This window comes from Canis lupus, chromosome 4 (genome assembly GCF_011100685.1).
Source record: "Canis lupus familiaris isolate Mischka breed German Shepherd chromosome 4, alternate assembly UU_Cfam_GSD_1.0, whole genome shotgun sequence".
NCBI classification, from domain to species: Eukaryota; Metazoa; Chordata; class Mammalia; order Carnivora; family Canidae; genus Canis; species Canis lupus.
Window position 1 is genome coordinate 75,267,863 of NC_049225.1, and position 24,870 is coordinate 75,292,732.

General features: G+C 35.4%; 1 long non-coding RNA gene across 1 annotated transcript; it reads left to right on the forward strand.

The window, feature by feature from the left end:
- The first annotated feature begins 3,012 nt into the window (after positions 1-3,012).
- LOC102154842 lies at positions 3,013-24,058 on the forward strand. Its single transcript, XR_005358619.1, has 3 exons — positions 3,013-3,295; positions 3,715-4,480; positions 23,462-24,058. It is a non-coding gene; the product is annotated as an uncharacterized LOC102154842 (long non-coding RNA).
- The last annotated feature ends 812 nt before the right edge of the window (positions 24,059-24,870 follow it).

Genomic DNA, 24,870 nt, shown 5'->3' on the forward strand with positions numbered 1-24,870 from the left:
CTCTGGAAAATAATTACTGCAGGATTGTGAAATTAATTAAAACAGTAGTGAATTCCAACTTCTGAGTTAAAATTTTCGTTAAGGTTGATCTTAATAAAAATTTTGGGAGCAGTTGAGATTTGTCTTTTCTGGGCTTGTTATCCCTATTTAGTTCTGTGTCCTCTTCTACCTTCTGCTGTGTCTTACTCCAGGATATCTACTGCTCTTATGTACCATGTCCAGGGCTGTCTTCCCATCTTCCACCTCCCTATCACTAACATTTCAAACCAAAGCTTTTGGGCAGCATATTTCCGGCTGTTTTCTTTGAAGTAGCCTGCTTTGAATCTTATTCTCTCAGCATCCCCATACAAAATTGATTAATTTCCATTAATAATTCTCACTGAGGGTGTATGTTTTTCAAAATTTTACTCTCATCTTGAGGGGCAGTTCAAAAGAGAGAACTTGAAAATGTCCAATAAATATGTGCTTGTAGGTTATATGCAATAAACATCTCTAGTAGGCAGAGGTACGGGAGGATGAAATATTGTAACACAATTTGACTCACCCACATTTACCTCTTAGCTTTTATTTTTCTCCCTCATGCTCACTCTCCTCTGACCACACTGTTTTTGGCTGCTGTTCTTTGCACATTGCAGGCATGCTCCCCATCATTGCACCTGCTATATTCTATTACATTAAGATTGAAACCTTCTCTGACTAACCTATTTAAAATTTTACCCTCTTTTCCTAGGTACTCCTTAGTTTCTTTCCCTGCTTTATTTTTCTCATGGCATATAGCATCACCTGACATACTTTTGATTAACTGACTGGTTGTCTATCTACCCTTAACATTAAGCTCTATCAGGGCAAAATTTTTTTGTCTGCTTTGATCACTGTCTTATTCCATATCTAGCACAATTCCTGCCAAGTAATATCCCTCAAGTATTTGCTGAGTCCATGAATGAACCCTTTTGGAAAAGAATCCAGCAGTATTTACTCATATTAAACATGTGTATATTGTTTCTCTTAATAATCTTACTAGTAAATTAAAATTGTTTGCATATTATTTTTCTAGTTAGTCCTCCCATTGGAGAGGTGAGATTTCTGTTCCCTTCCCTTGAATCTGGATGTAGACTCTATGACTCATTGAACAATAGAATATGATTGAAGGGACACTGCCAGCTTCCAAAATCAAGCCTTAAGAGATTAGCAGTTCCTGTTTCCTGTCCCTGGGAAATTGTTCTTACAACCAGTCACCATGCTGTAAGGAAGCCTAAGAAGTCCACAGAGAGTCCAGGTAGAAAGGAATTGAAAATTTTGATTAACAGTACCATCTGAGCCCCTAGCTAACATCCAGCAACAACTTGCCAACTAATAGCTCTTTGGAAATGAATCCTTTAGCTCTGTTTGAGCTATCCCAACTGAAGCTGTGTGAATTTTCCTGCTGAGTCCTGCCCAAATTTTAAATTGATGAGCAGTTTTGGGGTGGTTTGTTATATAAAATTGGTAACTGAAACACCACTTTTCATGAATCTATTTTATAGAAATGAGAACAATACCTGGGACGCCTGGGTGGCTCAGTGGTTGAGCGTTGCCTTTGGCTCAGGGTGTGTTCCGGGGATTGAGTCCCACATCGGGCTCCCTGTGAGGAGCCTGCTTCTCCCTCTGTCTATGTCTCTGCCTCTCTCTCTGTGTCTCTCATGAATAAATAAATAAAATCTTTTTTAAAAAAGAAATAAGAACAATAGAACACAAAAATAGGTGAATAGAGATGTTTTTCTAGCAATGTTCTTTATGATACTACAAAAAAAATAAAAAAAGCTGGAAAGAAAAGAATTAGAAATGAATGTTTATCAATATATTATGGTTAAAAACTATTTTATTGTGTGACACATAATAATTGCATTTTTATAAAGTAATAATCTGAAAAGGAAATTATATAAACAATTCTGTTAATAAGAGTATCAAAAAGAATAAAATACTTAGGAGTTAACAAAGGAGGGGGAAGTCTTATGTAGTAAATTTACAAAACAATACTGAAAGAAATTAAAGACCTAGTAAGTAGAAACACATCTCATGTTCATGGATTAGAAGACTGCATACTCTTAAAATGTCAATACTACCCAAAGTGATCTGCAGATTCAGTGCAATCTCTAACAAAATCCCAATGACATTTTTTGCAGAAATAGAAATTCACATGGAAATTTTAAAGGACACCAAGTTAGCCTAACAGTCTTGAAGAAAACAAAGCTGGAGAACTCCTAACTTCTAAACTTACTGCGAACCTATGCTAATTAAAACAGTGTGGTACTAGCATAAAGATAGATAATAGAGACCAATGGAATAGACTAAAGATCTTAGACAGTAATCCTCATTTATATGGTCAAATGATTTTTGACAAGGCTGCCAAGACTTTTCTTTGGAGGAAGGATAATCTTCTCAACAAATGGTCCTGGGAAAACTCAATATCCACATGTGAAACAATGAAGTTGGACACTTATCTAACATACAAATATTAGCCTGCAATGGATTAAATGTAAAACCTAAAACCAGAAAACTCTTAAAGGAAAGCATATGGCAAAACTTGCATGACTTTGAATTTGGCAATGACACCAAAGACACAGCAATACAAGAAAGACAAGATGGACAAATTGGACTTCATGAAAATTTTAAAATTTTGTACACCGAAAGACATTCTTAACAGGACAAAAAGTCATTCTTCAGAATGAGAGAAAATATCTGCAAAATATGTATCTGATAAGTGATTAATATCCATAGTGTATAGAAAATTCCTTAAACTCAACAACAAAATAATTCAAAAATGGACAAAGGGCTTGAATGAATATTTCTCCAAAGAAGATAAACAAATGGCCAATATGTATATGAAAAGATGCCCAACATCACTAATTATTAGGGAGGTGCAAGTGAAAACTATAATGAGATACTACCTCAAACCCTTTGGAATGACCATTATCAAAAAAAAAAAAAAAAAAAAAAGGAAAGAAAGAATGAAAAACAGAAAAACAAATGTTGGTGAGGATATGGAGAAATTGGAAGCCTATGCACTGTTGGTGGGAGTGTAAAATGGTATCACTGCTGTAGAAGACAGTATGGTTTATAAAAAAATTAATATAATTACCATATGATCCAGCATTTCCACTTCTGGATAGATAAACTACAAAGGATTGAAATCAGGATCTCAAAGATATTTGTACATCCATGTTCAAGCAACTCTATTCATAGTAACTGAAACATAGTGTGCAACCCAAGTGTCCATCAGTAGATGAATGAATAAGCAAAATGTGAATATTTACTTGTATGTATATAAGTAAATATTATTTAATTTTAAAAAAGGAAGGGGATTCAGGCACAGGCTATAATATGGATGAACCTTGAGGATGTTATGTTAAATGATATAGGCCAGTCACAAAAAGACAAATACTGTATGCTTCCACTTATATGACATACTTAGTATACCCAAAACTGTAGAGACAGAAAGTAGAATTGTGGTTGCCAGGGGCTAGGAGGGCATGGGGAATTATTGTTTAAAGGGTACAGTTTCAGTTTTACGAGATGAAAAGAGTTACAGAGAGAGATGGTGGTGACGGTTGCATGTTATGAATGTATTCCATACCATTGAATTGTATAATTAAAATGGCTTCCCCATGAATGTGAGGTTGGGGAGAGGATGTCAGGAGATATGACAACAACATTTTCCTCCATTTCTCTTCCCAGTGGTTTTGATGACAGCAATGGTAGGATGACCAGAAGAAAATGGAAAGGAATGCTCCTACTCCAGTACAGATAACCTTCTCAAGTGTTAGAAGACAGGAATTCTGCTGTATTGATAGGGCAGGTCCAAGTATTTTTGGTAGTTTTGAAACCTGGTTCTAGGGATTTTCAAGTGGGAAACAAGATCTGTCTGGTTACTTACTTTAGTTACTTTGGCTTCTTTTCTGTGGGATCTTCATAGAAATAGATTCTCAAAGAGTTGATTAGTGGATAATTTTCCCACGTGTGTAAGAAAGGTAGAATACTTTTGTAATACAATGATTTATTTGATGTGAGGAGAGGTGCCTGGTGAAAGAGAACATGCTGTGAAGCCTAGGGACCTCTCTTTAATTAGCAGTGAGGCTGTGGAAAGAGCTAAAGTCTAGGAATCAAAAGAACCATGATCTGATTCTAGTTATGCTAGTGATTAGCTGACTGACTTTAGGTAAAACTGTTTGCCCTTTCTGTGCCTCTGTTTCCTTACATGTGTATGGAGATATAAGAAAGAAATATTGTGTTTTTCACTGCCTAGATAAAATGATCACAATATTTGCTTTACTATAGGAGTTTATAAAAATAAGTAACATCTTAAAAAAAAAAGTAACCTCTTGCCATTCTAGCAGCTAGATGGCACCACTGCCTCTAACATTTGTTTAATAATTTGAATTTAATTGCAGCTCGTGCTGAATATGCTGTACTTCTTTTCTTCCAGGATGGCTTTTGTCAAAAGGTATGACTTACAGATTAAAGGAAATGTAGCTATGTTGCGTTGAGACATTATGGATCTTTTCATAGAAGTTTCATCATAGATCAACCTGAAGTCTTTGGGAAACCAAAAGCTATCCTTTTATAGGGAATAGAATCACTGTGTTATAATTTCTGGGTCTTTCTAAAAAATATTTTATTTATTTATTTGAGAGAGAGAGACAGAGCAAGAGGGAGAAGCAGACTCCCCACTGAGCAGGGAGCCCAAAGCACATAGGGCTCAATCCCAGGACCCTGAGGTCATGGCCTTAGCTGAAAGCAGATGTTTAACCACCTGAGCCACCCAGGCACACCAACAATTCCTGGGTCTTATTTGCCATAGTTTCATCAGAGTTCTTTCTTTGTACCCCGAATGATGTGCTGACAGGCCTGGCCTGAGAGAGTACAGTAACGTGAGGAGGGTTGTATTTATTCATGAAGATTTTGTCTTTACCACATCTCCAGATCCAGGGGAGGAGACCTGCAGAGTTACAAACTATGCTTTGTTGATTGTTGAATTAAAGATTTTAGCAATCCCTGAGCAAGCCAATTTTTGCATTTTACAATCAAAGTACCTAAGGAGAGATTAAGTGATCTTCTGAGGGAGATTAAGTGATTTGTTCAAGTTTACCCTCCAAATAGTCTTCAGACTCCCATCCCTTGTTTTTCTACTGTTTGTTTTGTTTTAATGAACTTAAATGGTTTGCCTTTGGATATCACAACTTAATGAGAGTTTGCAGGATCACTTTGAATTTATCAAACAGCCAAACAACCAACCAATCAAACAAACAAATGAAATAGAATCCCATAAACAGGATGGAATATTTAGACTAGTATGAACTCTCTTATCACCAATGAGCTCTAAAGTAAGGGTGCTTTGGGCAACTGGACAATCGTGTAATTACCTCTGTAATTGAAGTTCTCCATTTCTTAAAAATGGGTTTAAGTGATATTTTGCCTGTCTTACAATATTTCACTGAAAAAAAAGTGAAAATTAAGTAAAAAATGGAGTAAAAGTCTGTTAGTTTTCTAAAATTTTGTAGAAATCCTGCTTATTCTTATTGTTTTCTCAATCAAGGAAGTTAATTTTTTTCTTTGAAATGTTTATCTTTGTTATTTATAATTTTTTTCCATTTGCAATATGCCAGAAGAACATACATAACAGGGAGCCATTTATGTCCTCACCTTGTCCTTTGATTATTTAAACAAGAATGAGTTGTGCATTCAGCCTTGTTAGCTTCTGCTTGCACACAAACTATGGAAATAATGATATGGCAACGTAATGCTAATTTCTTTTTTTTTCTTCAAGTGTTTAGTTATTGAATTGTGAATTCCAAGGAGACACTAAGATTGTAGAAATCTGCTTGAAAGACTGTAACAGTTTTATTAGATAGCGCGTTATGCAATAGTCATATTTTTTCCTTTTCCTTCTTCAAATCTGTCCCTTTCAGAATAAAAATAAATATTTAGCAGTTTATATATTCTTTTTTATGGTTTTATTGGTAAACCTTTTTTTTCCTGTGTATCATGTTGTGACTGTGGTAAATAGTTTTAGGAAATGATACTGATAGTAATTTGATATTCCTGGTAATGTTTCCTGGTCTGTTTGAAACCTTTAAAATGAAGAAAATAAATTGAAGGAACTTTGCCTGGTAGTAGTTACAACTGTGAAAATATATACTGACAAAAAACAACTCTAAATTCAGTTGCACTGTTTACTTGAGTTAATATTTTGTTAGTCACAAAACATACACATATATTTGAAAAATGGTACTTTTATAAGCAAAATATATTATATATTCAATTAAGAGATAGTACTAGCTGCACTTTAGGGATTTAGGTGCAGTTTCTCTGGAGTTTCCCTCAAACTGTAAGTTGGGAGCCATTGTTGTAGAATATCTACAAGTGAATGGGATTGTAAAGATTTATTCAGTGGCAGTTAAAGTGCATTGGATACTTAATATATTCCAGGAACTAAACAAGATTGCCTTACATGTATTAACTAACTTATTCATCATAGTAGCCCTATAAGGTAGGTATTAGCATTTTCCCCATTGTATTAATGTAGGGAGAACTGAGAGACCTTAAGTCACTTTTTTAAGGTCACATAGCTAACAAGTGGTAGATCTGAGATAGGAGCCCTAGTATAAGGAACTCCAGAGCTTGACACTAACCATAACACTACACTGTATTTTCCTTCACTGAATTAGTTTCAGCTAATAATTTAATGTTTTTTTACCTACAAATAATTCTGATTCTCATGCCTTTATCAAACACACAATCAGCTAAACTGAGATAGACTGTCAATTTAAAGCTACTGGAACAAAAATGTATTTTAATGAAAACACAAAGTCAACAATATTACCTGAAAAGGATTTTAGAGATCATCCAATACAGTGGTTCTCAAGTAGAATAGAGAGCTACTTGGGTGAGTATTAAAATTCAGAATCCAGGATCACCACAGACATACTAAATCCATATCTTTGGGGGCAGGTGGACTTAGATATGTGTATTTTCAAAGATAGTCCCAGATGACTTAATGTATATCCCTGATTAAGAACTACTGGTCTACTTCCCCTTCCTCATTTTGTTTTTGAAGAATTTGAAGTCTAGCGGGAGAGCAAGTTATTTCCATACAAGATCTAATACTAAAATCTTTGCCATCATCAACATAAACATATACATATATATATATATACATATATATATAGTCTTTTTTCAGAAATCTATAGAGATAAAAGACCATTTAAGTATTTTGTGGTCTGAATAAGGAGAGAGTACTTAGGCAAAGAAAACCATAAATAACAAAAATAATATATGTTAGAAAATAACATGTGGAAAAATGACTTACAGCCGAAAGAAAAGAGGTTTAGTGGCCAGAGACATCTCTAAGGTAGGCTTCAAAGTGGAGATGGGTCTTGAAAAAGAGTAGAACTTAGTAAAATAGAGAGGAGGAGTGAGAAGCTTTCTAGGTAAGAGAAGCAGTGTGATAAAGAGAGGAAGGAAAATGAACAGAAATTTGGGATAAATGAACAGACCCTCTGGCTGAGGTGAATGTGGGTTTTTGTTTTTGTTTTTGTTTTTGTTTTTGTGGGGACAAGTAGAAGAAGGTAGAGAAGTGGGTGGGGCTAAATGGTGGCCTTGTGAGCTAGACTAAGAAGCTTGATCTTTTTCCTATAGGAAGAAGAAAGCTATTACAAGTTTTAGGTGGATGATGGATGAAAATGGTATTTGCTAGTCCAGTGGCTGGCTGAGTTTAAGGGTAGGGATTCACCTGATGACTTTGGGCCCATCCTGTGGAGGTAGAACCAGTTTGCAATTACGAGTTGTAATGGCAGGTATAGTTTACCTAGTAGAATTCTACTACTGTTTTTTGTATACAGACATAAACTCTGGTAACACACAAGCAAGGAGAGTCACAGTGCTCTAAACTGCTTTCCTTGGTCGAACTTCTAGTATCCATTTTTTTTTTTTAAGATTTTATTTATTCATGAAAGACATAGAGAGACAGGCAGAGACACAGGCAGAGGGAGAAGCAGGCTCCATGCAGGGAGCCCAATGTGGGACTTGATCCCAGAACCCTGGGATCATGCCCTGACCATGAAGGCAGATGCTCAACCACTGAGCCACCCAGCCATCCCTTAGTATCTGTTTTTAAATAGGCTAGTATTCTTTAATTTCAATGAGGGTTGAAGAAATAGAATTTAGTCTGAGGTTTTACAGTTTGCTCATTCTTGTCTTATTCTTACTTTAGCCAAGTATGCCTATTTTTATATGGACCTCAGGACTTTTCATAAAGTTTCAGTCAATGGTGATATTGAATTTGGCTCAGAAAGAGAAGTAAACTAAAAGACCATAGTAGTCCTTCAAGAATAATTTATTTATTTATTTTTGTTCACTTTTGTGAATTTTTAAAATTAAACTTTTTATTCTGAAAGTAAGTAATTGTAGATCCACATTCAGTAGTTGCAAATATACAAGGAGGTCCTGTGTACCTTTTACCCCATTTCCTTCAATGGTAACATCTTGGAAAATTAGTGTTCAATATCACAACCAGGATATTGACATTGATGTAATGAAGACATAGAACATTACCATCACTACAAAGATTTCTCATGTCCTTTTATAACAGCCATATAGGGGATGGGGTAACTGGGTGATGGGCACTAAGGAAGGCACTTGATGGGATGAGCACTGGGTGTTATACTATATGTTGGCAAATTGAATTTAAATTAAAAAAATAGCCATATAATAGCCATATCCTCCTCCCTTTTATGCCTCCTTAACCTCTGTCAACTGCTAATCTGTTCTCCATTTCTATAATTTTGTTATATATCTAATGTTATATAAGTGGAATAATATAGTTTATAACATTTAGGGGTCAGCTTTTTTTACACTCAGCATAATTTTCTGGACATATGTTCAGCTTGTTCTATTTATCAATAGTTCCTTTTTATTATAGCCTATAGTGTTTTGAGTGTATCTCTTTATTTAGCTTTTTAAATAATTTAGATATTATATTATGTATTCATTTGTCATCACAGTCTACTAGTGTCATCATTTTACCAGTTTGAATGAAGTATAGAAACCTTACCTCCTTCACAATAGAATTACCCTCCCTTATTTACAATATAATTCTCTTAATTATTTCTTGTACATACATTTTGAATCACATCAGATAGGGTTATACTTTTTGCTTCATCTATCAAACATAATTTAGGAAACTTAAAAGGAAAAGTCCCTTGTATTTATTCATGTTTTTGCTTACTGGTTTGTTTGTTTTTTTCTTTCCTGATGTTCCAAGGTTCCTTCTTTTATCATTTCTTTTCCATTTAGAAAAATTTTAGAGTAGGTCTACTGGTGATAAATTCTCTTAGTTTATCTTCATCTGAAAAAGGCTTGATTTCTACTTAATTTTTGAGATATTTTCATTAGATACAAGATTATGGGTTGACAGTTTTTTTCTTTCAGTTCTTTAAAAATGGTAGCTTATTTCCTTCTGGTCTCCATGGTTTTTGATTTGTAATCCATTATCATTTGAATTGTTTTTCCCTTATAGTTAAGGTGTTTCTTTTTTTACTGCCTTTAGGACCTTTCATTAGTTTGTTCAAAATTTGGCTATGATGCATAATTGGTGTAGATTTCCTTGGATTTATCCTGTTTGGGAATAATTTTTACCTTTTCAATCCGTAAGTTTATGTATTTTTCCAAATAGTTGTCAGTCAACTATTATTTCTTCAGGTGCTTTTCCAGCCCCATCCTCTTTACTCATACCTTCCAGGACTCAAACATAAATGTTAGCTCCTTTGTTATAGTTCCACAGGTCCCTTAACTCTTAACTTTTTTAGTCAGTTTTAGATTTTCCTGGTGCTTGGTATGATAACTGATTATCAATTGAAACCTGGATATAAAAAAAAAAAAAAAAAAGAAACCTGGATATTTTGCTATGTTAAGAGATTCTAGATCTTATTTAAATCTCAGAAGTGGTTTTCTCTTGACACCCAGAGAGGGAAGGGTGCTACCTCCTTAATCCCAGGTAGGGGTAGAAGTCCATCCAGGTTCTTTACTCTGGCTCCCTTGATACTCAAGGGAGAATACTCCTTATTACTATGGGCAGGAATGGAATTTCCAGCTCTTCATAGGTCTTCCTTAATGGGAAGCCTCCTTAGTGCTCTCTATCTGACCACACATAGAGAGAGGGAGTGGCCTCATTTCTCCTGAAGAGTGGTATAAATCCTTACTTTCCTCTAGGGGTCCTTTGATACCACTCTAGCAGGAAGAGACAGGGGGATCCTGTTACTGCTGCATGGGGATTGAAGTCCAATGCTCCCCATGTGGTATCCACTGACACCATGGATATTTGTGCATGAGAGGGTGGCTCATTACTGCCCACAGGGATGAGTGTCTAAGTAAGTGGGCAGTGAGTATTAGGATGCCTTATTACAGCCTATGATGGTTAAAGTCTAGGGTTTTCACTTGTCACTTGTCCTTTCTGGGTGGGGTTGGGGATGAGGGTGGGGGTGACAGTGAGGGTGGGGGTAGGCTCAGTTTCTTCTATGTTCTTATTTTGTGTGGTGTTTATTTTTTAAACAATTTTTGTCTTGTTAGACTGCTCCTTTCCTGGACCTCTGGCTAAATAGCAGCCTGCTGCTGTTGTTTGCATTTGCTTTATTCATTGGTGTTTCTCGGTTGCTGACTTCTTCAGCTCCAAGTCTGGGATATATGAAACAAAAATAAAACGTAAGGAACCCATCACCATGTTGTTAGGGTCCTGATGTCCCTAACTCATCTGCCTTCTTCTCTTCACCTTTTGGTCTTATGTTTGTTTTATATATAATATCAAGCATTTTGTACTGTATTTAGTGAAAGGAATAGGGAAAAGTGCATCTACTCCACCTTCCTGGAAGGGAAGTCCTCAGAAGCATTTGTTTTTAAGCATCAGATCTTCTGGATTCCAGGTGTTCTGATTGCATAATTTGTATGCTTGTTATTTGTGTGAAAGGTGCCCTTTCATATAGGTTTATTCCTTGAAAAATTTAATTTTTCCTAAACCAATACGAGTTGCAAATTTTCAAATGAAGCATTTAAATAGATGCTAGTTAAAAAAAAAAAAGCCTTTGTTTTTAAGTGGCATTTTACTCTCTAAATCAGTGTTTCTTATTCTTTTTTGGAAAGGTTAGGGGAGATGTCAAAAGACTTGTTTGAGAATCTGATTAAAGTAGTATACCTCTGCCCCCAAATTTTGCTTACCATTTATGAGGTTTATAGATAGCATATAGAGCTTGGTAAATAATATCTATCTTATGTATTGGTAACATGAGTTATGAAGCTGATAAAAGACCAAGAATGGAAAAGGAAAAAAATAATTAAGAAATAAAGGACTCAGAACTCATTCTATGATAGGCTGGTAGTCCTCATAGCCAAACTCTCTACAAAACTCCATTTTATCAAGTTTAGGTAGAAAGATGACTTGTGTATACTGGAAGGAACTTCTGTCAGTTCCTATTAATGCAGTCCTTAAAAGTGGTGGAGTTACTATTCCAATCTAGGTCTTCTTTGCTTTAATACCTATATTATAGTCCTTATTCCTATCTTAAGCACTTGGTGTTTTCTGTCATTTATTTATTTCCAACTAGCTGTTTGGGGAATTTCCTAATCACTTAGACCATAGCCCTATGTTTGGACTGTCCATCACTTGGCCTGAAAAAGCAAGCATTATGTGAAAAAAAAAATGTTTATAAAGACGGAGATTTTCCTTCCCATTGAACAAAAGATTGATGTTGGATCACTGTTGTTGAGGAAGGATTGCTAAAGAGAGTTTTTCAGTTATTTATTGCTGTGTAACAAACCACCCCAAAACATAATAGTTTGAAACCACAACTATTAATTATTTCTCAAAATTCTCTGGATTGGTAATCTGGATGTTTTTTCTACTGGTCTTGACTGGGATCACATGATTGCATTTGTATGATGAGTCGGTTGAGGTGGTGGCCCAAGATGTCCTCCCTAATACCTCTGGCACTTGATGTTAGCAGTCTGCTGGGGCACCTTGGTTCTCCTCCACATGGCCTCTCATCCTCCATTTGGTGAAACTGGTCTACTTTAATGCATGGTAGTCTCAATGTCCCAAGAGAGAGAGATATTAAAGCTATGAGCCTCTGAAGGCCTTGAAGTCATATAATATTACTTCTACTGCATCCTGGTGGTCAAAGCAAATCACAGGGCCAGCCTAGATTCAAGCAGAAGGGAAATAGATTTCGTCTCTTATTGGGAAGAAGGGCAAAGTCACACTGCAAAAGGACATATGAGATGAGAGGAATTGTGGCCATTTCTGCAAACAATCTACTGCAGGGGACAAGAAAGTATAATACTGATGAAGTAGAGGAGGTGATTTGTGCAGAAGGTTAATGAGTGGTAGGGTGAGCTACTGACACAGGTCCATGTGTCCTGCAACAAACTCAAGCTATGAACAGCAGCCAAAGAAAAAAGTGTGAAACATTTGGCAGGCAGGCTTTCTATGATGACTAGCTCTAGGGACTACTCGTTTTGACTTGGCTAGTAGACAGAACTTGGCTTTTTTCCTTAGAGTTTTCTCCCTTTTGTAAGCAAAGGCTGAAGTCAATAGGCTATAGTTCAATTTGGATAACATAATCAGCCTGGGACAAAAAAAAATATTTCCTAAGCTAAGCACCTCATGGATTAAAAAAAAATCAAATATGAAATGAATCTGCCTACAAAACACCTATTATGCAGAGATTTTGGCTGTTATTAGTGTTGTAAGCAATGAAAAAATGAAGACTATGGGGTTTTTCAAATTTTTGGTGCTTATAATCTAATGCTTTAGTAGCATTAGTTCAGTAAGCTAGCTCTAAAGAGGTTATGGGGTCTTTCCTGGTAAGGCTGATGCCATATCATCCAGTACTGCACTGATTGGATATCTCAGGTGAGATGTTTATATCAGGCATTCACTTCTTGAACATGATCTGTGAATAGACATGTGACTGTGCCTATGAAATTGTGTGCTGAATCAGCTATAACCAGGAGATATTAATCACATGGCTGCATTCCAGTACTTGCTGTGTATCCAGTCCTGTCTTACAGAATGCCACTTTTTCAAGTTCCACCACTTGGGATCTCTGAGCTCTAAATATACAACCTTACTCTAACCTGGTAGTAAGGAACAGCCTAATGTGACTAACACATGACAGTGATTACTAAGAGAGCTCTTCAAATGATACCTTATTGTTCTATATGTATTTCATTTTTTAACTGAAACATTTCCAGAGTGTTGGCAATAGAGAAGGCATTCTCATGGAAGATAATAAAAAATAATATGAGGCTGATCTTAACACATGTATAGAATAGAGAAGTGATCTGAAGGATTTTAAGAAAGGAATAAACCTAGAAGAATATCCTTTCTGGATCATTTCTGATATCTGAAATTTTACCGCTAAAGCAATTCTTTCTTTCTCTCCTCCTTTTCTTTCTAACGGTTTCCTGTAGGCTTTCTCTATTAAAGTGCAAACACTCCTGGTATGTTGCTATATAAGGCTTCTCTATTCCATGAGATAGTGGATATCATACAAACCTTGATTTCTGACTCTATCCTCACTAATGAGAAAGTTACTAAACTTTGTTAGACTCATTGGGTTTTGTGGGGATTCAGTTTTATTATATATACATACATATATGCATACAAATACATATACACATGCATACATATATAATAGAATTTAATGTCTATATTAATGCCCATTTATATATATATATATGTATAAAATCCCTCCTCTATCCTGACAAATAATAGATGTTTAATAAACATGAATTTCCTGCTTCTCTTATAATAGAAAGTTAGCAAAAATACCTAGGTAGTATTTTCTTTCATTGCTCCTTCCTGACATTAGGAAGAGGTTTGTCACTTGGGGTCTATGGGAAGAAATGGAGGTTCTGTAAACTTGAGTGAGGAACAATTATGTATTTATTTTCATTAACCTTTAACTGAAATTTTGAATTTCATTCAATTGAAAATGTATGCTACAAACCACAACAATATTAGCAATACAATATGAGACTTTGTTGACTTTGTCAACCTGTAGGAGTAACAAATATTTTCAAGTCGCATAATAAAATTTGCATAAAATTTAAAACATGATTTATATTCATGATTACTTTGAATTGGTGGTTATTAGACTGCTACTATATACACACATATTACTATCTTGCAAATTTATTTAGTGATTTGATAAGTGTATTTCACTATAATTAGTTTTATTTTTAACTATGCATTTTATTTTATGGATTTAGGAACATACTAAGAAGTAATCTATGTTCAGTGAAAGAAAAAAGTTAAACATGTTGCTTGTACTTTTTCAGTAGTGATCTTTATGGTAGCAACTTCTGTTGTAAGGTTTAGTCATGTAATCACTTACACTTTGGGTTCTTAATTATTAGGCTCTGGACATGACTGTTTTTTAGAAATTTACCATTTTATTCAAAACAATTCTCCACAGTGATTAAGTTTATTATTGAACAGCTAAAGTTTTTGTATGTAGAAGACATGAAACCGTAACATATCTGCACAATAGAATACAAACTAATATAAAAAGGAATGAAAAATATAAATACTACTATGGAATAATTTTCAGGATATACTGTTAATTTAAAGAAGAAAAAGAAGACAGATGTATATAGTATTCTACCTTTTATCTAAGAAAGAGTTATATAAATAAATATAAAATAAAAATATATGTTAGTTACCTTACTTTTATAAAAATGGCCTAAATAAAATGAGATATCCTGGATTAGATCTTGGAACAGAAAGAGGACATTAATGGGAAAACTAGTGATATCTGAGTAAAAGTCTATAATTTAGTTGATAGTGTGTACCAGTTGTTAATTTTTCATTTTTGACAAATGTACAATGGTTATGTGAGATGTCAACATTGGGCAAAGCTCGATGAAGGGCATATAGACCTCTATTTTTGCAACTTTTCTGAAAACAGAAAATTATTTGAAAATAAAATTTAAGAAGTAAAGAAAAATGAAAGGATAAACCAGAAACTAATAAAAATGTTTAGTGAGATGGAGGGAACACGATAGAGACAATAGGGGTAGAAAATAGAAACCTCCCAATGTACATGATATTGTAGATCGAACTCAGCCTAACCACTGAAATGTTTTATGTAATTATAAGAGAGAATTAAATAAAGAAAAAAAGTTGGGCAGCCCGGGTGGCTCAGCGGTTTAGAGCCGCCTTCAGCCCAGGGCCTGATCATGGAGACGCGGAATCGAGTCCCATGTCGGGCCCCTTGCATGGAGCCTGCTTCTCCCTCTGCTGGTGTCTCTGCCTCTCTCTCTCGCTCTCTCTCTCTGTCTGTCTCTCATGAATAAATAAATAAAATCTTAAAAAAAAAAAAGAAAAATTCCTAAAATCACAAGTAAAATGAAACCTGATGTACCTACTTTTTGCATTGCTGACTTAATCACATTAAGAGGAGTTATTTTAAGGGATTTTAAAACCAAATAATTTGACTTCACACTGCTAGTGAGATATATCCTATGGCCAAAACAAACTGCAAAGACAAGGTTAAACTGTCTTTAGTAATCATATTGTAATAATATATTAATACTTTAAAAATATTTATTTATTTGAGAGAGAGCATAAGTAGGGAGGAAGGGGGAGAGGGAGAAGCAGCTTTTCCCTGAGCAGGGAGCCTTACATGGGGGTTCAATCCCAGGACCCTGGGGATATCATAATTATATGAAAATCAGTAATTTTAGTATAAGATAAAGAGATAAAAGCAAAAAGAAGTAAAACGCTCTGTAGTTATATATTTGAATTGAAAATAGTGGTATCAATTTAGATGATTTTCTCATAATACTTATCAGTGATAACATGATTTCCTAATTTATTGGTAACTGGAAGCAGCAAGTTAGGTGGTGGTAAAAAGGAAGGTTTACTTTTTATAGCTATTGTCAAGTGAGGGGAAAGGGTACTCTTGAGGTAGTGAGTACAGGAACAACTGGCACTTCATACTTCATCATTGAAGATGTTAAAATAAAATGAATGATATTCACAATCATGATTTGAATCAAAAGCTCCAATTATGACATGTCTTCTTTTGGAGAACAGTCAAATGTTTCACTGTATTAGAAAATAAATAGAACACGTTTTAGCATTTAAACATAAGTTTCAAAAAAAAATAAACATAAGTTTCAGGTATATCAAAATTTATTTATGTGACTTTCTTTATTTCCAGGTGACACTGAAAAATAAGGGGTAATTATTTTGGAAACACAAATGTGATCTAGTGTCTCCTATTGATTTGTACCATGGATTACTTACAGCATCTTGGTAGGAGCAAGTGTCTGGTCTGACTCTATAATTACAAAAAGAATTGACTGATAAGTAGTTATGTGAATTCATGTGCCTCTCAGAATGTAAGTGCTACCTAAATAGATCATTATAAGATGATCAAGGCTATCTAAATATGTAGTAAATCTTCAAATAAATTTGGAATATCTTTTCCTTTCCCCATAGGATTTTGCACGAGACATCACTGTGCTGACTTACTTAACATTTTTTAATTTAATTTCCTCTCCTTATTTATCTCTTCATGTCTTAAAAATTACTAGCATTATAATTTGCTTTACATTTTAAACTTATGATTTATTGAGTCACTAAGTTCAGCTATCAATAGCATAGAATACTGTTAGTCGAACTTGTCCTTAAGTGAGGTAGTCAAGCATTAATAGCTTTCTTTTTTGGTAGAACAGTTAATTTCTGAAACTACACTTTTCTGTTGTCTGTTTTCTGGAACTAATAGTAGAGAAATATACTGAAGTGATCACATTATAAGTAGAAGAGGTGCTCTTATTTTTTAATAAATAAATACATTATATAAAGTGTATTAATTCATTCTTTCTTAAGTATCAATGTATTAGGCACTATGCTAGATACTGTATTAGATAGAGGTGAATTTCATAGATACTGCCCCTCATCACCTTTTTGCCTATGCCTACCATTCTTTCATACTCTATAAAATTCATTACATAGGGGCACTTGGGTGGTTCAGTCAGTTAAGCATCTGCCTTTGTCTCAGGTCATGATCCTGGGGTCCTGGGAGCAAGCCTCCACATAGGGCTCCAGCCCCACATAGGGCTCCCTGCTCAGAGGGGAGCCTGTTTCTCCCTCTCCCTCTGCTCCCTGCCCCCTGCTTGTGCTCTCTCTCACTAACTCACTCTCTCAAATAAATAATTAAAAATCTTGCAAAAAATTTATTGCATAGTTGTGTGAACATTCTCAATCGCTATTCATGTATTTTAACAAGCTTTTAAAGTGGCATATATACTTGAAATTGTTAGAAGACTGTCATTTTAGTGTTAGTTAAATCAGAGTGCTTTCCTTCTAACACCTAGCTGAAGTAAACTTCATTGAGAGAATAATTTTTTTTAATGGGGCTCACAGAAGAAATAGTTGATTAATTCGGCACATTCGGTATAGTAGTGAAGATATTTGGACAGCTAGAAGACAAATAAGGTCAGTGAGTACTTAAGGAATCTAGAGTAAGAGGGAGAAAGGTATAAGGAAAGGAAGATCCATTTCTAAGGACAAACTGCTTTGAAATGGTGCCATGTACTGACATTGTGGGGTAGAACACTTCAGACATTTCTCTGCTGTCTCATCCCTTACTCTCTCTTCCATCTTTCCCCCCTTGCCCTCTTTTGTTAAGGCTGGCTTTTTTTTTTTTTAAAACGACATATATAGATCTGAATATTCTCACCATTTCCTTCATCAACAAATCTGCCAGAATAATCTCTTAAAAACATATTCCAAGTAATATAACTTTCTTGCTTAAAATACTCCAGCGGCTTCACAGTGTACTTAGAATACTAATTCTGTACCTCAGCCTACAAAAGTTTACTTGGTCTGGCCCAAGCTTTTCCCTGTTCTCTCCTTTATGCTTCAGCCACATTTCTCAATGATTTGGATATACTGACTGTATTTCTGGTTGAAGCCTTTTGACCTTGACATTGGGTCTCTACGCCTCTTGACTCTTTTCCTAGACCTTTGTATCTCACCCACCCCCATGTCACTTTCTAAATAGAAATACTTTATTTACTTGTTTTTGTTTCTCCTGTCCTGCTAGAATATTAGCTCCATGAGGATAGAGACTTGCTGTTTCGTATTCTACACTGTTCTTTAAAGATGTTTTAAATCAATAAATGGAGCAAATCTAATTGTTTTTTATTGTTTCTATTTTAGGGGACTACCTTTTATAAATAGTGTCATGTTTTCACTTAATTTTCTCTTCATAAAAGCCCTAAACTTCAAAATAATATGTAAATATTTGTATAAACTGAAAAAAGACTTTGCTTTATATTTAAGTCTCTTTAATTTGGGGGAAGTTGAGATGATAAGAGCTCTAGCTAGCTCTCTTTTTCTTATAGTTCATATTTATGTTGAAAGGCAGAAAACATATTTTTAAGTTCATGGGATGTGTTCTTCAGTGGATTGGTCAGTGGTAGCCAGGGAATGTCCTCTTTATTGCATAACAAACTGAGAAAGATGAATGTCAAACCAACACTATTGCTTTTTATCTTATGTTATTTTATTCTTACTGTACCAGCATCCTCACTCTTTTGTCCTCCAACTAGTTTAGAATTTTCTTAATGATGGAAATTGGATCTTATATTTCTGTTTCCCAGTAGGGTTTAGCATAGTGCTAGAGGGATAGTAAACAATTAGTAATAATTTTTGGTCAAATGATAATAATTAAAATAACTTCACTTTATATAGATCTTAGCCATCTAGCAAGAAGTAGCACAACTTTTCTTAGAAAAACCCAGTGATATAGAAAAGCAAATATTTTCTTACTTTTGCAGATTAAAATACTGAGATTGCAGAGTTTACCAGAATTGCCTAAATTCACTCAGCTGGTAGTGGCTGAGCTGGGACTAGGGACTCCTGGGAGAGTATTCTATTCTAAGGGTTCACATCTCCAAATGACACTTTGTTGGTGATGATGATAACTGTTTAAAAATTAAAATTACTAACTAATTTCAGGTAAGATTTAGTGAAATATTGTCCATCCTTTGATAACAGAGTAAAAATATGTGTCAAGTCTTTGAAAAAGAAATCACATACAGTTTTTCAGATACCAGTGAGACCTCTGAGTATATCTGGGCATTTGGATGGTGGAAGAAAAGATGGTGCCATTGGGCCTTCTGAGCTTTCAAGGCATATTGTGCTTTCCAAACATTCTTATAACCCACTCAGTGTGCCACAAAATTACCTCACTATTGGCAAATGTGGTGGTATCAAACAATTTGCTCTTCTGACAGAATTTGGAGAAATTATGTATCTCCTTGCACATTTTTAAATTGGCATCCAAAATTCTCATTATAAGAGAAATAGTTACAAATGATGCAATTGTCATTGTATTATAAACATTGACATAATATAAAACTATTGTGTCATTTTTTAAATTGTGTCCAATGGCATATAAATGCAATTATCAACTAAGATGCAATAATCTGGGACCCCTGGGTGGCTCAGTGGTTGAGCATCTGCCTTTGGCTCAGGGCATGATGCGGTGGTCCAGGATCGAGTCCCACATCGAGTTCCCTGTGAGGAGCCTGCTTCTCTCTCTGTCTATGTCTCTGCCTCTCTCTCTGTGTCTCTCATGAATAAATAAATAAAATCTTTAAAAAATTAAGAAAAATGCAACAATCTGTTCTAAAAATACAGGAATAAGCTCTTCTTAACAGTTGGAAAATTTATAACTCTTTCTCCTAAAACTTCAATTTTTTGTTCCATTTTTCTCTCAGAAGTCATAATGTAAATAGCTCTATTTTTAATGTTGTTTATGGACCACTTATTATATACCCTTTAAGAAAGATATGTATGTATTCAATTCTATGATAGTAAATTAATTTTAAAAATTAATTTCCTGTGACCATAAGGCACAAAGTATTTAAAAACATCATTCTGGATTGCTTTATCACTACAAGTGATTGTCAGTGCATGGTTAATAAAAACAAAATAAATATATTAAATTTTTGATAATTATTAACAAAGAAAGTAAAATTTTATTGGAAATACCCTTACTACTAGTAAGATACATGGGCATGTAATTTCCCACTCAATTTATGTATCTATGGGTACTGTTTGTTGCTTGATTTTAATGATCTATATGATCTGACAAGTTGATTTTGGTCTCCCAATTTTGCCAAAAAGCAGACAGGTTACGACAACCTGATTTAAAAAAGGTTTAGTTACATTGTCATTAGAATAATTCATTTTCTTAGTACCAATGCAGATATTTGAAAAAGTTTCTTTGTTTGGTGTCCCAGAAGCTTTTACATTTGTGGGTCATGAACCATGAGCTGGTAAGATTCTGTGTGGGTAAAAACTTCCATCTGTCCTTTGTAAAGAGGGAGGAGATTGTGAAAGAGCACTATAGGCATATTCTTAGGCAGATCAGCTTTAGTAAACAGAATATATGGAAATTGAAAATTTGGGAATGTAATTATCTGTAAAGCCATTTGAACACCACTGGATTAATGGACAAACTGTGGGAGTTTAAAGAAACACCCCGAAAAACAGGATCAGGAAGAGGGTGATTACATTCTGCCACCATTCACATTTTCTTTTTTTTTTTTTTAATTTATTTTTTATTGGTGTTCAATTTACTAACATACAGAATAACCCCCAGTGCCCGTCACCCATTCACTCCCACCCCCCGCCCTCCTCCCCTTCTACCACCCCTAGTTCATTTCCCAGAGTTAGCAGTCTTTACGTTCTGTCTCCCTTTCTGATATTTCCCACACATTTCTTCTCCCTTCCCTTATATTCCCTTTCACTATTATTTATATTCCCCAAATGAATGAGAACATATAATGTTTATCCTTCTCCGACTGACTTACTTCACTCAGCATAATACCCTCCAGTTCCATCCACGTTGAAGCAAATGGTGGGTATTTGTCATTTCTAACAGCTGAGTAATATTCCATTGTATACATAAACCACATCTTCTTTATCCATTCATCTTTCGTTGGACACCGAGGCTCCCCTCCACAGTTTGGCTATCGTGGCCATTGCTGCTATAAACATTGGGGTGCAGGTGTCCCGGCGTTTCACTGCATCTGTATCTTTGGGGTAAATCCCCAACAGTGCAATTGCTGGGTCGTAGGGCAGGTCTATTTTTAACTCTTTGGGGAACCTCCACACAGTTTTCCAGAGTGGCTGCACCAGTTCACATTCCCACCAACAGTGTAAGAGGGTTCCCTTTTCTCCGCATCCCCTCCAACATTTGTTGTTTCCTGCCTTGTTAATTTGCCCCATTCTCACTGGTGTGAGGTGGTATCTCATTGTGGTTTTGATTTGTATTTTCCTGATGGCAAGTGATGCAGAGCATTTTCTCATGTGCATGTTGGCCATGTCTATGTCTTCCTCTGTGAGATTTCTCTTTATGTCTTTTGCCCATTTCATGATTGGATTGTTTGTTTCTTTGGTGTTGAGTTTAATAAGTTCTTTATAGATCTTGGAAACTAGCCCTTTATCTGATATGTCATTTGCAAATATCTTCTCCCATTCTGTAGGTTGTCTTTGTGTTTTGTTGACTGTACCCTTTGCTGTGCAAAAGCTTCTTATCTTGATGAAGTTCCAATAGTTCATTTTGCTTTTGTTTCTTTTGCCTTCGTGGATGTATCTTGCAAGAAGTTACTGTGGCCGAGTTCAAAAAGGGTGTTGCCTGTGTTCTTCTCTAGGATTTTGATGGAATCTTGTCTCACATTTAGATCTTTCATCCATTTTGAGTTTATCTTTACGTATGGTGAAAGAGAGTGGTCTAGTTTCATTCTTCTGCATGTGGATGTCCAATTTTCCCAGCACCATTTATTGAAGAGACTGTCTTTCTTCCAATGGATAGTCTTTCCTCCTTTATCGACTATTAGTTGCCCATAAAGTTCAGGGTCCACTTCTGGGTTCTCTATTCTGTTCCACTGATCTATGTGTCTGTTTTTGTGCCAGTACCACACTGTCTTGATGACCACAGCTTTGTAGTAGAACCTGAAATCTGGCATTGTGATGCCCCCAGATATGGTTTTCTTTTTTAAAATTCCCCTGGCTATTCGGGGTCTTTTCTGATTCCACACAAATCTTAAAATAATTTGTTCTAACTCTCTGAAGAAAGTCCATGGTATTTTGATAGGGATTGCATTAAACGTGTATATTGCCCTGGGTAACATTGACATTTTCACAATATTAATTCTGCCAATCCATGAGCATGGAATACTTTTTCCATCTCTTTGTGTCTTCCTCAATTTCTTTCAGAAGTGTTCTATAGTTTTGAGGGTATAGACCAATATCCCTGATGAACATGGATGCAAAAATTCTCAACAAGATACTAGCCAATAGGATCCAACAGTACATTAAGAAAATTATTCACCATGACCAAGTAGGATTTATCCCTGGGACACAAGGCTGGTTCAACACCCGTAAAACAATCAATGTGATTCATCATATCAGCAAGAGAAAAACCAAGAACCATATGATCCTCTCATTAGATGCAGAGAAAGCATTTGACAAAATACAGCATCCATTTCTGATCAAAACTCTTCAGAGTGTAGGGATAGAGGGAACATTCCTCGACATCTTAAAAGCCATCTATGAAAAGCCCACAGCAAATATCATTCTCAATGAGGAAGCACTGGGAGCCTTTCCCCTAAGATCAGGAACAAGACAGGGATGTCCACTCTCACCACTGCTATTCAACATAGTACTGGAAGTCCTAGCCTCAGCAATCAGACAACAAAAAGACATTAAAGGCATTCAAATTGGCAAAGAAGAAGTCAAACTCTCCCTCTTCGCCGATGACATGATACTCTACATAGAAAACCCAAAAGTCTCCACCCCAAGATTGCTAGAACTCATACAGCAATGCGGTAGCGTGGCAGGATACAAAATCAATGCCCAGAAATCAGTGGCATTTCTATACACTAACAATGAGACTGAAGAAAGAGAAATTAAGTAGTCAATCCCATTTACAATTGCACCCAAAAGCTTAAGATACCTAGGAATAAACCTAACCAAAGATGTAAAGGATCTATACATTCACATTTTCTTAATTATTGTTAATTGTCCCAGTGTAGAGGAAAGCTCCAACAATGGCCAAATAGGATGGCTTTTTATTGATGTCTCAGAAAATTGCTAAGTCAGTAGGAGAAAATAAGACATGTCTTCAACTATTATCATTTGGAGATGTTTTGCTTATTTTTGAAACTAGAAAAATAACACAGTACACAGTACACTAGTGTGTACTGAAGGCAAAAGGGTTTGCATTTTTCGCAGGAATAAATAATATATATTAATAATAATATGAGGTAATATTTTGAGATGGTGTTGATTTTTGGTGATTTTGTCACATCCTCCTTTAGTGTATGTTTTTATTTTCTTATCCTTCAGTTCAACTCTTGGGTTGCTATGATGATCCACCCACCCTGGACCCGTACCCCTGTCGCCAGGCAACTGAATTTTAAGAGGAAATTCCTGGAGACCCTAAAACCTTCAAGACACAAAGAATACAAGATAGAGAAAAATAGTGACAGTCAGTTCTTTTGGAGTAACATATCACTGCCTCAAACATACTTCATAGGTAATGCTCCTTATTTCTTTCTTCCATGGCTCTGTGTGACTGGGGGGGATAAGTAAAATGTTAGTTTCTGTGTGCTGGACCAGTGTATATTCTGTTGGCCAAGTAGTATTTTTGTAAGCCAAATGGCCTCTTTAGATTGATTTCCAAGGCTGGGCATTTAGATCAGATTCACGTGATGCAAATATTGCATATCATATGAAACAGAAGACCCTGACCAGATACTGACCTCCCAGAATGTGGTGCCAAAAGATTAACAAATGGATGAAATTTGGGTCTCTGATGTCAACCTGGCTTTTAAAAAGGAGTTATAAGCAATGGTAGTGATAAGTAGGCAAAATACTGTTACATGTAAGTCTAAATAAACAAAATGATAGGAGCACACTGAATATAAATAGATAAAAGTTTTCTTTGGGGCTAAGATAAAGCACATAGCAAGGCAGGATCTTCATTTATGATTATAGCATTTGTTTTGGCTTCATTGCCCTTGAGTTTTTAAGTAAATCTGTGTATTTTCATAAATCTTCCATGCTGTTTTATTTTTAATGAAAGCATATGCATCAGTTTAAAGAGAAATAGTGTTCTTGAGTCTATATAGCTCCCTACCTCTGTAGGTAACAAGACCCTTCCCTATAATTTCTTTTTTACTGGAGCCAGTTTTTTGTTCAAGAAACAAAACCATTCTGAACAAACCTATAAGATGGTATTAAGCTGTTATGTTCTATATTCCAAGGATAGTTCTTCCAGTACAGTAAGCTGTAGCCATCATGATAAACCTTTGAGCCCATCATGAGAGTATTTCTATATTTCTCATAAAGTCTTAGCCTATGTTATATCCTGTGCAGTGTATGGGATAAGATTAAATCAAAATTAAATCTTACAATAAGTATGTTCCTCGAGGGGCTTATTCCAGAGTAACCCCCTTAAAACATGTCATTAACACATGGATCATTGAACTTTTACAATTATAGGACCTGAGGATATCTTTAGTCTATTTTTCAAAAGGTTTAGAGATACAGAGATTTGTCAAAGACTACATCATGAGTTGGTTCCAAAGCTGTGACTGAGCTTACATCTCCTAACTCCCAATTCAGTCTCCTCCACTATTCCATTTGGCCTCCTGAGACAGCCCACTGACCGTGTGTGCACACACACAGAAGGTGCTATAGAAGCAGGAAATAATAAAGACCTTGCATTTATCCTTCTAGAGCCTGTCCAGGAG